Source organism: Callorhinchus milii, unplaced genomic scaffold (genome assembly GCF_018977255.1).
Source record: "Callorhinchus milii isolate IMCB2004 unplaced genomic scaffold, IMCB_Cmil_1.0 Scaffold3, whole genome shotgun sequence".
In the NCBI taxonomy this organism is placed as follows: Eukaryota; Metazoa; Chordata; class Chondrichthyes; order Chimaeriformes; family Callorhinchidae; genus Callorhinchus; species Callorhinchus milii.
Window position 1 is genome coordinate 50,774,222 of NW_024704744.1, and position 14,408 is coordinate 50,788,629.

General features: G+C 39.1%; 1 non-coding gene across 1 annotated transcript; it reads right to left on the reverse strand.

The window, feature by feature from the left end:
- Positions 1-11,794: 11,794 nt before the first annotated feature.
- On the reverse strand, positions 11,795-11,866 carry trnav-cac. Its single transcript has one exon. It is a non-coding gene; the product is annotated as a tRNA-Val (tRNA).
- Positions 11,867-14,408: the final 2,542 nt, after the last annotated feature.

The following is a 14,408-nucleotide window of genomic DNA, read 5'->3' on the forward strand; positions in this document are numbered from 1 at the left end:
AACATTAATCCAAGTAAAAACATTGGAAATAGGCAAATCTTGCATCTTGCAAGTCAAAGCTCTAATGGGTAAGGTGGTTCTAGGAGGACAAGTGGCATGCTCCATGGATCCTCTTAACAAAATAAATGCAAAATAAGACAAACAATTAGCACGTCGGAAGTAAATAAGTTTTCACATGAGGATTAATTGTCAGTTCCCTTTTGGCTTTTCAAATGGCTATTTGTGGAGTAGTGGGGTGAGGGGGGGGGGGGGGAATGTGATGTGATAATTAGCAAATGAACTGAATATGAGATCGGAAGCTGTCAACTGGCTGTGGGGAGAAACAGCCTGATTTGGCAAAATGGTTGGGCACAAAGCTCACTCCAAGTTTCTATCTGTTGCCATCTTTGCTTTTTCCCACTTCCTGAGCAAAGATGGTGACTGAATTTTTTCCGGCAGCTTTTGGCACAACTATTCTGCCAAAATTGGGTTGTTTCTCTCCACGCCCATTTGACTGCTTTCAATCTAATATTTGGTTCCTGTGCTAATTATCACATCAATTGTTACAACCCCTACACACATACACACACTTGCATACACACACACACAAACGCACACACATACATGTATACACACACACATATACACACACATGTATACGTATATACGTATATGCACAAACACCCAAAAAGGTAATTTGAAAATGTGAAAGAGGAGCTATTATTTATAAGATTTATCTGAGCGACATTCAAACCCAGCTCTGAAAGCTCTGAAAGACAAAAATACAATATTCATACCTACTCCATCACCTTATTCTAAATGCATAGGGAGGGAACGCTGCAGTTGATATTATCGACCAAACATACAGTCCAGGTTGGAGCTGCAAAGGGTAGGAAGGAGAAAGATGATCAAATGTGGTTGAAGAGCTAAGTCTTGAGGCAGGCTTTGAATATGTAGCTAACATGTTCAAATAATGATTTTAAATAATGAGAGAGGAGGTAAGTCATAGGGACTCTGAGCTGGAGTCCCAGACAGCAAGGGCAGAATGGCTGAAAGCTCACTCACCGATAGTGGAGCAGATAAGGTGAGGCTCGTGTTTGCTGAGTGAAGGGAGCAGCTGGGTTGGAAAACTTGTAGGTGATCACAGAGATACTATGGGGCACTGTCAGGGCAAATGGTTACTAATAGCTTTCAAAGTGTGGGGGGGGAGTTTTCACCCTGAGGCCAGTGTTAACTACTGATTGCTTTTGACAACATGTTTGTGGAGTCCTGTAGCTCAGTGGTTAGAGCACTCGCTTTGCAAGCGAGAGACCTGAGTTCAATTCCAGGTAGGGCGAAACCTTGGGCAAGTTTCCTTACTCCACACACCTAATAATAATCCCTCCAAAACAAAAAACAATAATAAATTAGTCATTTTCAATCTACGACTGTTTGTGGGACATTGCTGTGTGCAATTGGCTGCCGCGTTCGCCACAAAAAATATACAGTCAATTCACTTTACAGTCTGTTCTGTGAAGCTCTTTGGGACGTCCTCCCGACGTGAAAAGCGCTATATCAAATGCAAGGATTATTATTATTATGTTTGATTAATGTGATAATCATCACTAGTGATAATATTCCCCTACATTTTCATTTTATTTTATTATTATCCTCCTGAGTGCAGGCAAAACTAATTGTGATCAGGAGATTAATAAATCCTGATAAGAATGCGAATCACATTAGGTTTAATTTGGCCTAGTGAGTAGGGAATAATAATAATAATAATAATAATCCTTGCATTTGATGTAGCGCTTTTCACATCTTCTAGACATTTCAAAGCACTTCACAGAATATGCTGTAAAGTGAATTGACCGTATATTTGTGGGCGAAACGTGGCAGCCAATTGCGCACAGCAGTGTCCCACAAACAGTCATGGATTGAAAATGACCAATTTTTTTTATTGTTTTGTGTTTTGGAGGGATTATTATTAGGCGTGTGGAGTAGGAAACTTGCCCAAGGTTTCACCCTGCCTGGAATTGAACCCAGGTGTCTCGCCTGCAAGGCAAGTGCACTAACCACTGAGCTATAGGACTCCAAAAAGGACAGGGAAAACCTAGTTTATCAAACAAATCTAAATACAAGACTCTTTTGGCTAAGATCAAGTGTAGTATCTATTCTTATCAGTTATTCCTTGTGCTGTGCACCTGACAGTTAGTTGCTCATAACCCTAAACCATGCAGTGGAAGAAATCTAATCTATGACTTCAGATGATTTCAGATATGCTTGTTAATAGTCTTGAGACCTGCCTTTCTTAACTTGAAAACTCCTTATATCACTCTGCTTGGTACTCTCTATTTTATCTATAAAGCATTCCAAGGTGTGCAACCTGCATGAAGTCTGCTTATACAAAACCATTCTAAATTTTACCTCATTAACTTTGGCTACAGTCATCTCCCTCCTACACTTCTAACTTCTGTCCTGCTCTGGCATCATTTCCATCTTGGTGCACCACTTTGAGATGTTTATTTACACGATTATATAAATAATCCTTACATTTGGTATCACACTTTCAGATCTGGAGGATGTCCTCCCGACATGAAAGGCGCTCAATAAATGGAATGTTGTTGTTGTTGTTGTTGATGTCTCAAAGCGCTTCACAGTTATACAACAGCAACATCAAACATACATTTATATAGTGCCTTTCACATTTGGAGGACACCCCAAGGTCTTTAACAATACTTGCTTGGCAACTGACCTAGAGGTGGGAGCTAAGGGGAAAGATGATCGAAAGTGCAGTTAAAAAAGTAAGTCTGGAAGAAACCTTAAATGAGGAAAGGGAGGGAGAGAACCAGAGAGATTCCAGGCTGAAGTTCCAGAGTTTGGGAGGAGCAGATAGGCTGAAAGCCCACCTGCCAATGGTGGGATGGGTAGAGTGGATCATAGAAAACAAGCTGGTGCCTGATGTAAAGTGTATATCGTAAAGTGGTGAATGCAGAAGCTAATTTGCACACAGCAATGGCCCACAAACAGCCATGAAGTGAATGACTAATTTTATTTAGAAAATGTTGGCCATAATACTGTGAGAAACTCCCTTCTCTTTTCAGACAGTGCCTTAAGATCTTTCAATGTCCATCTGAACAGGCACGCAGGGCCTCACTTTAACATCTCATCTGAAGGACGGCACCTCTAACAATGAGCACTGCATTGGAGTGTCAGCTAAGACTATATGAGTTCCAAGTCCTGAAACCATAATCCTCTGACTCCCAGGTAGAGTCCTATCAACTGAGCCAGGCTGTCACCCACACTCCGAAGGTGCACTGTAAGTGTGAGTTATTGGTTGCCACAGGCAGCTTGGGAGCAGACATTACATTGAACTCGCTTACTGTCTGTACATCACGACCTTCCACATCCATAACATAATGAATAGGGAACAATGGGTGAGATGACCCCCACCATTCATAACACCACACAACAGCATGTTTCACTCTTGGATTACCTCTGACTAACACTTCAATTGAGGAATGAGGCACAACTGAACAGCATCGAGGAGTAAGTATCTCCATTTATAATCCAGAGGAATAAATCTTTAGAATAGAATTGTCTTTGACTGGAACGTTGCCTACCTAAGGGAAAAGAGCTGATTCGTTTCACCAGAACAGCTATTAATATTTATCCAAATACGAGCACCTTGTAGAATATGATGCTGTTATATTTTTTATTTTGTATTGATAAATGTTAAATCTTAATGGCATTTTTAATGCTTCCATAATAAGGCGTCACAATAATTTGTATTTCAAACAGTGGTTTCATTTCGATATTTTGAATGCGACGTGCAGCTTTATTTTCTATCATAATAGATGCTGCATAAATGGCCGTTTTTATTCAACAGAGATCATAAGAAATCAAAGATATTCAGAGGAAGAAGGGACTTTTAGCCATTTTATGCTGCTCATAATTAGCCAATAGGATGTGTGAACAACCTGAACTGATTCTTACCTTCAATTTCCTTCTGTTGCCCCTAGAAGATTATCTGAGCAGCACTCAGTCCCTTTCCACAGTGGCACAACTGAAATCAGGAATTTATAGGAAATTTATAGAAAAAAAGAAATTACACTCACGGAAAACAGTATTTATTTCTGTCTTTTCCCTACTATTGGAATTGAATTATGATGTAGCTTCAGGCTTTTAAAAATGTATTAGGGACAATGTTACCAGTGGAAATATTGAGTCGATATTGCTTTCAAGAAAGATTAGACAGGTTGTAGCTTTTCTCTCTTGAGTTGAGATGAATAAGACAGGACCTGATAGAAGTGTTTAAGATTATGAAAGGAAAAAGTAAATGTTGATAGGTTGTTTCCACTTGTTGGTAAATCCAAACCAAGATGACATAAGTATAAGTTAGCTAATAATATATCTAATGTATTATTTAGCTATCTTATATTTGGGAGTTTAGGAGGAACTTCTTCACGCAGAAGGTGGTAAGCATATAGAACTTGCTGCTGAAAGCTGTGGTTAAACCAAATAGTACTAATGTATTTAAGAAAAAAATTGATACATACTAGTTTTTTTAAGATTGTTTGTCCAAATTGTTTAGAAACAATGAAAAGATATGTTGAAACTATCACAAACTTATATCAACCACAATGTACACTTACATAGAAACTTTCTTGTTGGGAAAATATCTCAAACTGCTTTTAAAAATAAAGTGGGAGCCTGGGGTATATAAATTATACAAATTGTTAATTAGACTGCAGTTAAAATATTGTTTTCAATTTTGGTTTCCCCACTTTAGGAAGGACGTCAAGGCCATAGAGGGGACGTCGAGGAAATTTACTAGGATGATACTGAGTATAAGTGTTTTGGCCTATGAGCAGAGATCGGAGGAACTCAGACTTTTTCATTGGAAAATGGACAAAGAAGATTGAGGGGTGACATTAGGCTCATGGAGCCTAATGCCAAATCAATACGGTCAAAGGTGACAATTCATGGAGCCTAATGTGGACGAGAATGCAGCTGCGGAGTTCTGGATGATCAGCAGCTTGTGGAGGGAAGCGTTGGGGAGTGCAGAGTCGAGACTGGATAGCCTCAGTTTTGAGCTATAGTAAACCATTGGGTCTGATATCAAAGTGTTTTGATAAAAGAGAGAGTTCTCTTACATAAGCCTAAAAGCACATTTTAGTTTCAACTCTGGAAGATAGCTTCCCACTAAATCATTACTACATCCACTTGTTAATCATGTGCATTCTCGGAATGAGTGCCAAATCAATAAGATCAAAGGTGACAATTCAGGCCCCTTTGTGTGTCCTCATTGGCTGCCCAACTTGCTCAAAGAAAATCTTTTCTAAGTAAAAAAGTTCCCAAGAACTCATAAAAAAATGATATTCATCCCATTTATTAGACGAGAAACTAAATTCTCAAAAGAACAATGTACTAACATTTTGCACAAACCCTCTGGTGACCCATGCATTATTTTGTATGAATGCAATTTCAAAAATAGCTTTCTTGGAAATTATTGAGAAGCTTCTGATTTATCGTGGATGAAGCATTAATGATGGCAGCACATTTCATTTTAATTGGTATTCTTCAGACAGTGAATCACAACGAACATGTAAGTATCAGTTTGCCAATAAAAAGAATGCTTCAATTGTAATAATGTTTTACTGATGGTCTGTGAAGCCCTTGATGTTTCAGTGAAGAGCATCACAGAGTGTTCTGTAAAATATACAAGATTATAGCTCAGTGAATTTATTCATTCAAACTGAATGTAAATGAATCTAACCCATATGAAAGGCATTTTTGTAAGTAGATTTCTTCATAGAAAAGATTAGGCATATTTCACAAGAAGTTTGGATAAAGAAGACGTTTAGTCCATTTGATTTAATCCTTCCAGAATACCCATCGTTTGTGGAGGCCTGTAGCTCAGTGGTTAGAGCACTCGCCTCGCAAGCGAGAGACCTCGGTTCGATTCCTGGCAAGGCGAAACCTTCGGCAAGTTTCCTTACTCCACACACCTGATAATAATCCCTCAACAAAAAAAATAAATAAATTGGTCATGTTTGTGGGACACTGCTGTATGCAATTGGCTGCCATGTTTCGCCCACAAAATTGGATTGAGTGACCAAATTATTATTATGTTTTCAAGGGATTATTACCCCCAGAAAAGCAATCTGCCAATCGACTAACAACCGGATTCCTACTTACTGCTAGGTAAGCAGAGGCGTGTGGAATAAGGAAACTTGTCCAAAGGCTCCATCCTTGGCCCTTTTCTTTTCCTCATCTACATGCTCCCTCTCAGCGATGTCATCTACAGACATGGGGTCAACTTCCACATGTATGTGGATGACACACAAATCTACTTCTCTTCCTCCAGCTGCAACTCCTAGTCTGCTGATATTATTTGACTCCCGTCAATGTCTTCTCTCATGCAGTTCAGACCTTCTCATCCTACCCAATCTCACCCTAAGACTCACTGAATCTGTGCGCAATTTAGATATAAGGTTTGATCTCCAGCTGTCCTTTGTACCACACATCCGGTGCCTGGCTTTCCTCCACCTCCACCACATTGTCCGCTTCCGTCCATACCTCACTCCAAAAGCTGCCGAAACCCTCGGCCACACCTTTGTCTCATCCCACCTCGACTACTCAAACGTCCTCCTCCCTGGTCTCCCCTGCTCCACTATTCAACTAATTAAAAACTCCGCCAACCACATTCTCACCTGCACTAAACTCTGTACCTCCATTACCCCAATCCTCATCAAACTCCATTGACTTCAAGATCCTCACTCTTGTACTTAAATCCTTTCATGCCCTGTCACTCTCCAACCTGCTCTCTTCCTATATTACTACCTGCCGCCATTGCCTTTAGCCATTACGCCCTGAAGCTGTGGAACTCTCTCGCTCAATTCCTTTGCCTTGCCGTCTCTCTCCCCATTTTCAGGTTGTGCCTTAAGACCTTCCTCTTTGACCATGCCTTCTGTCACCTTACCCTTTTCCATGGCTCAGCATCGGGCTCCGCCACTATTAAGCGCTCTGAGACGCATGAAGGGTGCTATGAAGGCATGAAGGGCGCTAAATAAATGAAAGTTGTTGTTTTTACTGTTGTCTAGAAGATTTCCTCTGAAATGACTAGATATATTTACTGATTTTAGGTAAAATATGAAATTCAAGCAATGAATTAGTAATGTTCCAATTTTCACATAATATCACATTTATGATACTGATATGAATGATGTTGTACTGTTATCCTGAAGATTATTTCAGTCAATTTGGGGGTGAATAGGAATATATCTGAGAATTTTTTTTTCTTTTTTGATATATTACCCTATAGGGTATATTGCCTCAATTAGGTGACTCAATAAATTTGGAAGAGCACATGTTTAAAGAAATTATCCAATGTCCAATTAAAAGCAAGAAAGCTAAGAAACACAAATCAAAAAATAGCTAAGTTAAAATGTTGTAATGATCAGAATTAAATTAGATTGCATTGGAGGTTCCAATTACATTTTATTTAAAATTTTGTCCCATTTAGCTCTCTTATGAAGGAGTATTTTTCAGCAAAAAGCCTTCTGGTGCTTTATTCAAATAAGCACTGCACTTTCAAAAAAAATCCCTTGCTTTTTTACCTTCCTCTCGTGGAAGGATTAACTTAAAGGGCTAAAATTCTTCATCTTGTTAACTGTAGCAACATTGAGGATGTGCACAAATGGCTTGATGTGTCCCATGTCAGGACTTTGAGCTCATAGTCTAAGTTGACAGTCAATTGAGTGTTGCATTGCCAGAGATACCGTTCTTAAGATGAGACTTTAAACCAAGATCCTGTCTGTGATTGTTGAGGTGGACATCAAAGACCCATCAGCGCTGTTCAAAAAGAAAAGGGATTTCCACCAGTGTCCTGGCCAACAATCCCCCAGATAAGATTGGTCATTTGCTTCATGTTTGTTTGTGGGACACGACTGTGCACAAATTGGCTGTTGTGCTTTCCTACAAATACAGTCAATAGACTTCACAATGAAATCCTGTGAAGCACTTTGAGACATTTTGACAATATAATCAGGATCTATACCAAATGCAAAGAATTACTGTTCATTATTTATTTATTCAATACCACTACTTTTAGTGACAGAAGAATTGTTTGGCTTCTTCTGTGGTCCAATTTCATGGATACTAGGTTCCTTCCAGTTTCTTACCATTCCTTATATAATATAAACACAGAAGTCACTGTGAATACGCAGCAGGTCAGGCAACATCCATGGAGAGAGGAAAATTAGTTAACGTTCCAGGTCAATGACTTTTGCCAGAATTGTATCAGCGTTCTGATGAAAGATCATTGACCTGAAACGTTACCTCATTTTCCTCTCTCCACAGATGCTGCCTGACCTGCTGCGTGTTCCCAGCGACTTCTCTGTTTATACCAGATTTCCAGCATCAGCAGTACTTTGCCTTTTGTACCATTCCTTATGTTTCATTCTGGAAAAATGAGAGTTGGTAAGCTATGAAAACAATTCAGACAAAAACGAAAACCTAATATCCAAATACAGTATATTCATTGGATATTGGCCAATATCCACTGCAGCACAGGTTATTGATCAATGATCAGGAGTAGGATCTTGGACTAATACTTCAGCCACTCTGCCCTCAACCTCTGGAATTCCATCCCCCACTCACTCCGCCTCGTCCCCACCTTAGCCTCCTTCAGGTCCCGCCTCAAGACCCTCCTCTTCGACCATGCCATCGGCCATCCCCTTTCCCCTCCCCTCCCTTCTACCCCCCTGACCCCAACTCGGGTCTGAAATGCTGTACACTGTCCAGCACCTTGGGACATCCTCCCAACGTGAAAGGCACTATACAAATGTAATCTTGTTGTTTTGTTGTTATACACCCCCATCTGCACTTAGCCCAAGGAACCCAAGGAGACTAACTGAACAACAATCCCTCTCACATCTGCTAACTCAAAGGTTTGAACCAAGGTATTCCCTGATTCAGTAAACTTAACCACTGAGCCATGAAGGGGAGCTAACTGAGTCTGTTACATTGCTGCTTTAAGAGTATAATAATTCAGTTACCCACACTGAAGATGGCGTACTGCTCATATACTGGTCATAAACTATTTCATTTCACATTCTATTTGTTGGAACCAAACTAATCATAAAGATTTGTGAACTTTTACCAATTTTAAGGATTTTAACTGATTACATAATAATGAATAGAGTGTAATTCACACTCTAACAGTCAATACCCACATCAAAATTTGACTTTTTGTGGAATGTAAGTTCAATCAGTAGAGCATAGTAAAACAAGTCACCCTGAGCAAAAGTCTTTTCATAAAGTTTTACCAGGCGTAAAAAAGTGCTAAATAATATATGAAGGACTAACCTCATGTGTAACATGAAGGACATTTCCTTCTCATGGATCAGATAAAAAGCCATTATCATTAAGGTTTTTTCATGACTGTCCCCAAGCTGTTGGTATTAGAAAATAAATATAAATGTACTTATGTACAATGCTGACAGAAAGAAATTCAAGATAATTGTCTGGTATATACTGTCTCAATGAACAATTAATCCAAAATGCAGTTACGCTTAGCTTTTAACTCATTTCTTTTTATTGGACTTCATAAAATACATCAAAATCCCAACAGTTTAAATTTAGGCTATTTCTAAGATATGATAAAAGGTTTGGACATAGCCCACTCAAAATATAATCCTTGCATTTGTAATATATCTGTAATAGTCAAAAGAAAGGAACATACTTAAAATTATTTTATAGTTGTGCCATCCAACTATAAAATAATTTTAAGTATGTTCCTGATTACCTAGCACCAGCATGTGGATTGCTGAATAGATTATGGATCAAAAAACCCGGGAATTGCCTACCCAACACCATAATGGAAGTACTTTCCCCTCAAGTACTGCAGCAGTTTAAAGTAAAAAGCATATAATTACCTTTTCAGAGCAGCCAGGGAAGGACAATAAAAAGTTAGAAAAGTTTAATGTCACTTTTGCACATATTTTCAGTTTCCCACTTTTTGGCAGGATTATTTTACATATTACCTTAGTTTCAGGCAAGGATCTTCTACAACATTCTGTCTAAACCCTGAAAACATTTTTCCTGGAGCCAATACACGCACCAGTAAATTAATTCATGACAAACAGCTGCCCATGCATAAGTGCATAGTTGGCTTGTGTCTCTTTTGAGAGGTCCTACCAGTGGAAAATATTGTTTCACTTTATGCTTGTGGCCATATTGTTTTATATGATATGGTCATGAAATCTATATGAAATCTTTCTCATAGCCGTATATACCACTATGGACATTTATTGGAATATTACCATAACCTAAATGCTGTCCCACGTATCCTCTGTGAGGATTTGATAAAAAAAAGTCTTGGTGCAGAGACAATAAAACCTCTTAGTTCATCTCTTAGTCATGTTTGAATTTGTGCTTCACTCTTTATAATTCCATAAATATCAGTATTTGATCAGTGCTTTTTTTTGCAAATGCAAAGAAAACTCTGAAAATGCTAAAGGCCATTGGCATTCCTAAACATACTGAATAACATGTTATCACTCATGCAATGTCAAGTATCCAATCATTTAAAAAATCCCCACAAAATTAATAATTTTGGTCCAAAAATAACTCTCAATGGTTAATTGTAGCCAATGGAACATTTGCTGCAGTTTTTCTGAATCAGTGGTCCTCTAACTTAAAATGCTTTTTAAACATCTTCCCAATCATTAGTCAATCCAGTTAGATGGCCTTTTGAACACAATGGAGAAGAGACACAATTGAAGCTCTTTTCAAGATATAACTGGCCATTGACTTAGAATTTTTTTTAAACTTAAAGACATTTACATTTTGCTTTTCGTTCCACTTCAACTCCATATGCATGCTAGATTTTATAAAATGCTTTAACAATGGCTACTTACCCATTTTAGGACTTGGAAATCACAGTCTAGGCTGACACTCCTGCATGGTGCTGTGGTGAACTGCATTATCAGAAATGCAATCTTTTAGAGGAGATGTTATAAAAACCGTGGTGCCATCTGTCTGTTCAGGTGGACATTTAAGATCCCATGGCACTTCTTGAAAAGAAAAGGGAGTTTCTCTTGGTATTCTGCTCAACAATCCTTCAGAAAAAAATGGTTATTCACTTCCTGGCTGTTTGTGGGACATTGCTGTGTGCAAATTCTCTCTTAAGAATTTGCTCCTACAAAATACACTCAACACACAGCTCTGAATGCATTGTTCACTCCCTATTCAAAAATATATTGCACTACACATCATCAGTAGGATAAAACTAACCTGTCTCACGACCATCTAAACCCAGCTCACGTTCCCTATTAGTGGGTGAACAATCCAACGCTTGGTGAATTCTAACATGTTTTTTGACAAAGTAGTGATTAATATGTTATAAAATACAAATTTCTGTGTCATTTTCCAACAGTAATATTATTGTCCAGACGTTCTTTAATTCAGACCTGCTGAGTTTTTTTGTAGAAAGGATTTGTATTATAATAATAATCATAATAACAATGATAATAATAATAATCCTTGCATTTGATATAGCACTTTTCACGTCTTCTAGATGTCTCAAAGCGCTTCACAGAATATACTGTAAAGTGAATTGACTGTATTTTTGTGGGTGAAACACGGCAGCCAATTGCACACAGCAGTGTCCCACAAACAGTCGTCGATTGAGTGACCAAATAATTATTGTTGTTTTTTGTGAGGGATTATTATCCCCTGGAAAAGCGATCCGCCAATCGACTAACAACTGGGTTCCTACTTACAGCTAGGTAAACAGAGGCGTGTGGAGTAAGGAAGCTTGTCCAACATTTCGCCCTGCTGGGAATAGAACCCAGGTCTCTCGCTCGTGAGGCGAGTGCTCTAACCACTGAGCTACAGGGCTCCTATATTAGGTAAAATTATTCCTCTTTGTGATCTGAATTTAATTGAGAACTGAAATCTAAATGGAGATATCTGAAAAATAATTGCTGGGAAAATCTAACTGGGGCTCTGTATTTTGCCAGTGTAACAAGACACATGATAAATGCATGAACAGCAAAAGGAAACAATTGACAGTGAAACAATAAGCTATGGGAAGCAAGAGTAGGAAGTAACTCTAGCGGAGGAATAGATAAGAGCTCTATGAAAATTGAAAATGACATATAATGTTGGTGATTATATTTTGTTGTCTCCACATCCGCAATTCCCTACATGATGAGTTCTAATTTTAGCTATACTCTTGTGGGAATGTACCAAATAGATATGAATGCAGCTCTATAATTCAAGAATGATAAGGGCATTAGGCTGCAGGTAACTCAATATGACTCATCCTTTGAAAACTCATATCACAAAATGAAAATATGTCAGGACAGTTTCTTGTCGTTCAGTTCATAGCTATTTTAACTAGCGTTTTGAATATCTGCTGTGCGCAATGCTGAGAAAATCATAGTCAAGGCAGCTATAGAAGCAGCCATTACTGACCATTACTAACACCTTGACCACAACCTGACAACACATCAAAATGTCTCAAAGCATTTCACAAAATAATATTGTTTCTGTGGGCAAAAAGAGCAACCAGCAAGCTCAGAAAGCTATGAAATGAATGATCAATTAATCTGGAGAATTGTTGGCTAGGATACCAGAAGCAACTCACTTCTCTGTTCAAATAATGTCATGGGTTTGTTAACATCCACTAAAACAGACAGTCTGTGAAACATCTCATCTAAAAGGTAGCACCCACAATGATGCAGTATTTCCCCCATATTATAGTTCAGCACTGCATTCCTTTGAAAGCAAAATTAATGGGGAAAAAATGTGAAATGTGATGTGATAATTATCATCAGTGATAGTTATCATGTCACATGTTGCATTTTTCACCACAGTATTTCTATAATTTCCAATTCCCTTTTGTTTTAGGACCATGCACCCAGGTGTCTGACACAGTCAGAACCTTATCACCATGCTTAAGAGTATCCAAAAGGAACAGAGTCCCATGCAAAAAATACAAGGATTATCCCACTTATACATGGAAATTCCAGAGATGTTTATTGGAATGGAATGTACACTCCCTCCCTGGAGGGACACATCCTGTTTACCTAATTCCAGAAAATATTAGAAACAGGTTGCAAGAGTTAAGGCTTGAGGAACCCAGAGTATGTGTTGGGGTAATGCTGGAGTCTAACCAGGTAAAACCATATACCTTGTCATTGAAAGCACTGTCTGTCAATCTTTCCAGCTAATCTCACCCTGCCCATGTAGGCTTTGGCTTGCAGGATTAACAGGAACTGAGTGGGAAGAGTCTTGCCCCCAGAGGCTGGTCAGCTTTTCCAATGAACCAGGCTGCCTGTGCTGTCATCAAGTATGGCCTTGGCTCAGGAACTGGATTAGGGAGACCGCCACAGAGGGTTGGCTCAATTCTAACATTCCGTTGTCAAACATGTCAGCTTGGAGCCAGTTCAGCTCTGAGGAGATCTCGCCTCATGGGTGACACAATTCACTATGAAATGTGTAAGAGCATTGTCACCATCCTCCATGGCTTCCAGTTTCATCATGAGAGCTTCATGAGGCCCTGGGTCAAAAACCTTGCAGAAGTTGATGAAGACATCAGAGATGTCTTTCCCCTTAGCATTATTATATTCTACATTCTCATACAAAGCCACAACCTGTGCCACACATGCCTCACAAAACGAAATTCCACCTGCTCCTTCCTGATCAAACCATAAGCCTCTGATGTGCGCAATACAAGTGCACTAACTACCCGAAGCATCACTTTAAGAGCCGTGAAATCAGTGAGATCCCTCTGTAGTTCTCTATCTTATTAGGGTCACCCTTCTTGTGGAGAAAACCACAATTGCCCTCTGGAGTGTGTGCCTCAGAGAAAGTCCTGTTGATCAGTGCTGGTAGTGTGGCTTTAAGGCGTGTTAGAGTTCCTTGACTTGGATCTGTAAGATCCTCATCATTCTCCATTCCCCCTCTCCCCCCATGCCCCCAACTCCATCAGAGTAGAATTTAGTAACTCAGCATTAATGTCATCTGTTCCTGCTGCTTTCCCATTAGCAAGGTGTTGCAGCGCAAAGTCCACCTTTTCCCAACAGACTGGGTTGCTAAGATCTTCAATCTATTCCACATCTATTCCAAAGATTTGATACTAAGCATTTCTGCACAGCAATGCAAACTAATGCAATCTCTTTCCATTTTTCATGGTCATTATGACCTTTGAAGCTTTGGATGTCAAAGTAGCGTGGCAGTGTCATTTGGTTGCGCATCCTGAAATATTTGCTCATGTCATTTTGCTTTCCCTTTGACAACACATAATAAGTAGTGGAAATATTTAATCCCTTGAGTCCCAGAAGTAAAAGGATCATGCTTTCATACTATATTTTAATGCACAGCGACAATGCCACCTGTCCTTCAGAAGCACTTCAGCAGCGACAAAACCACTTGAT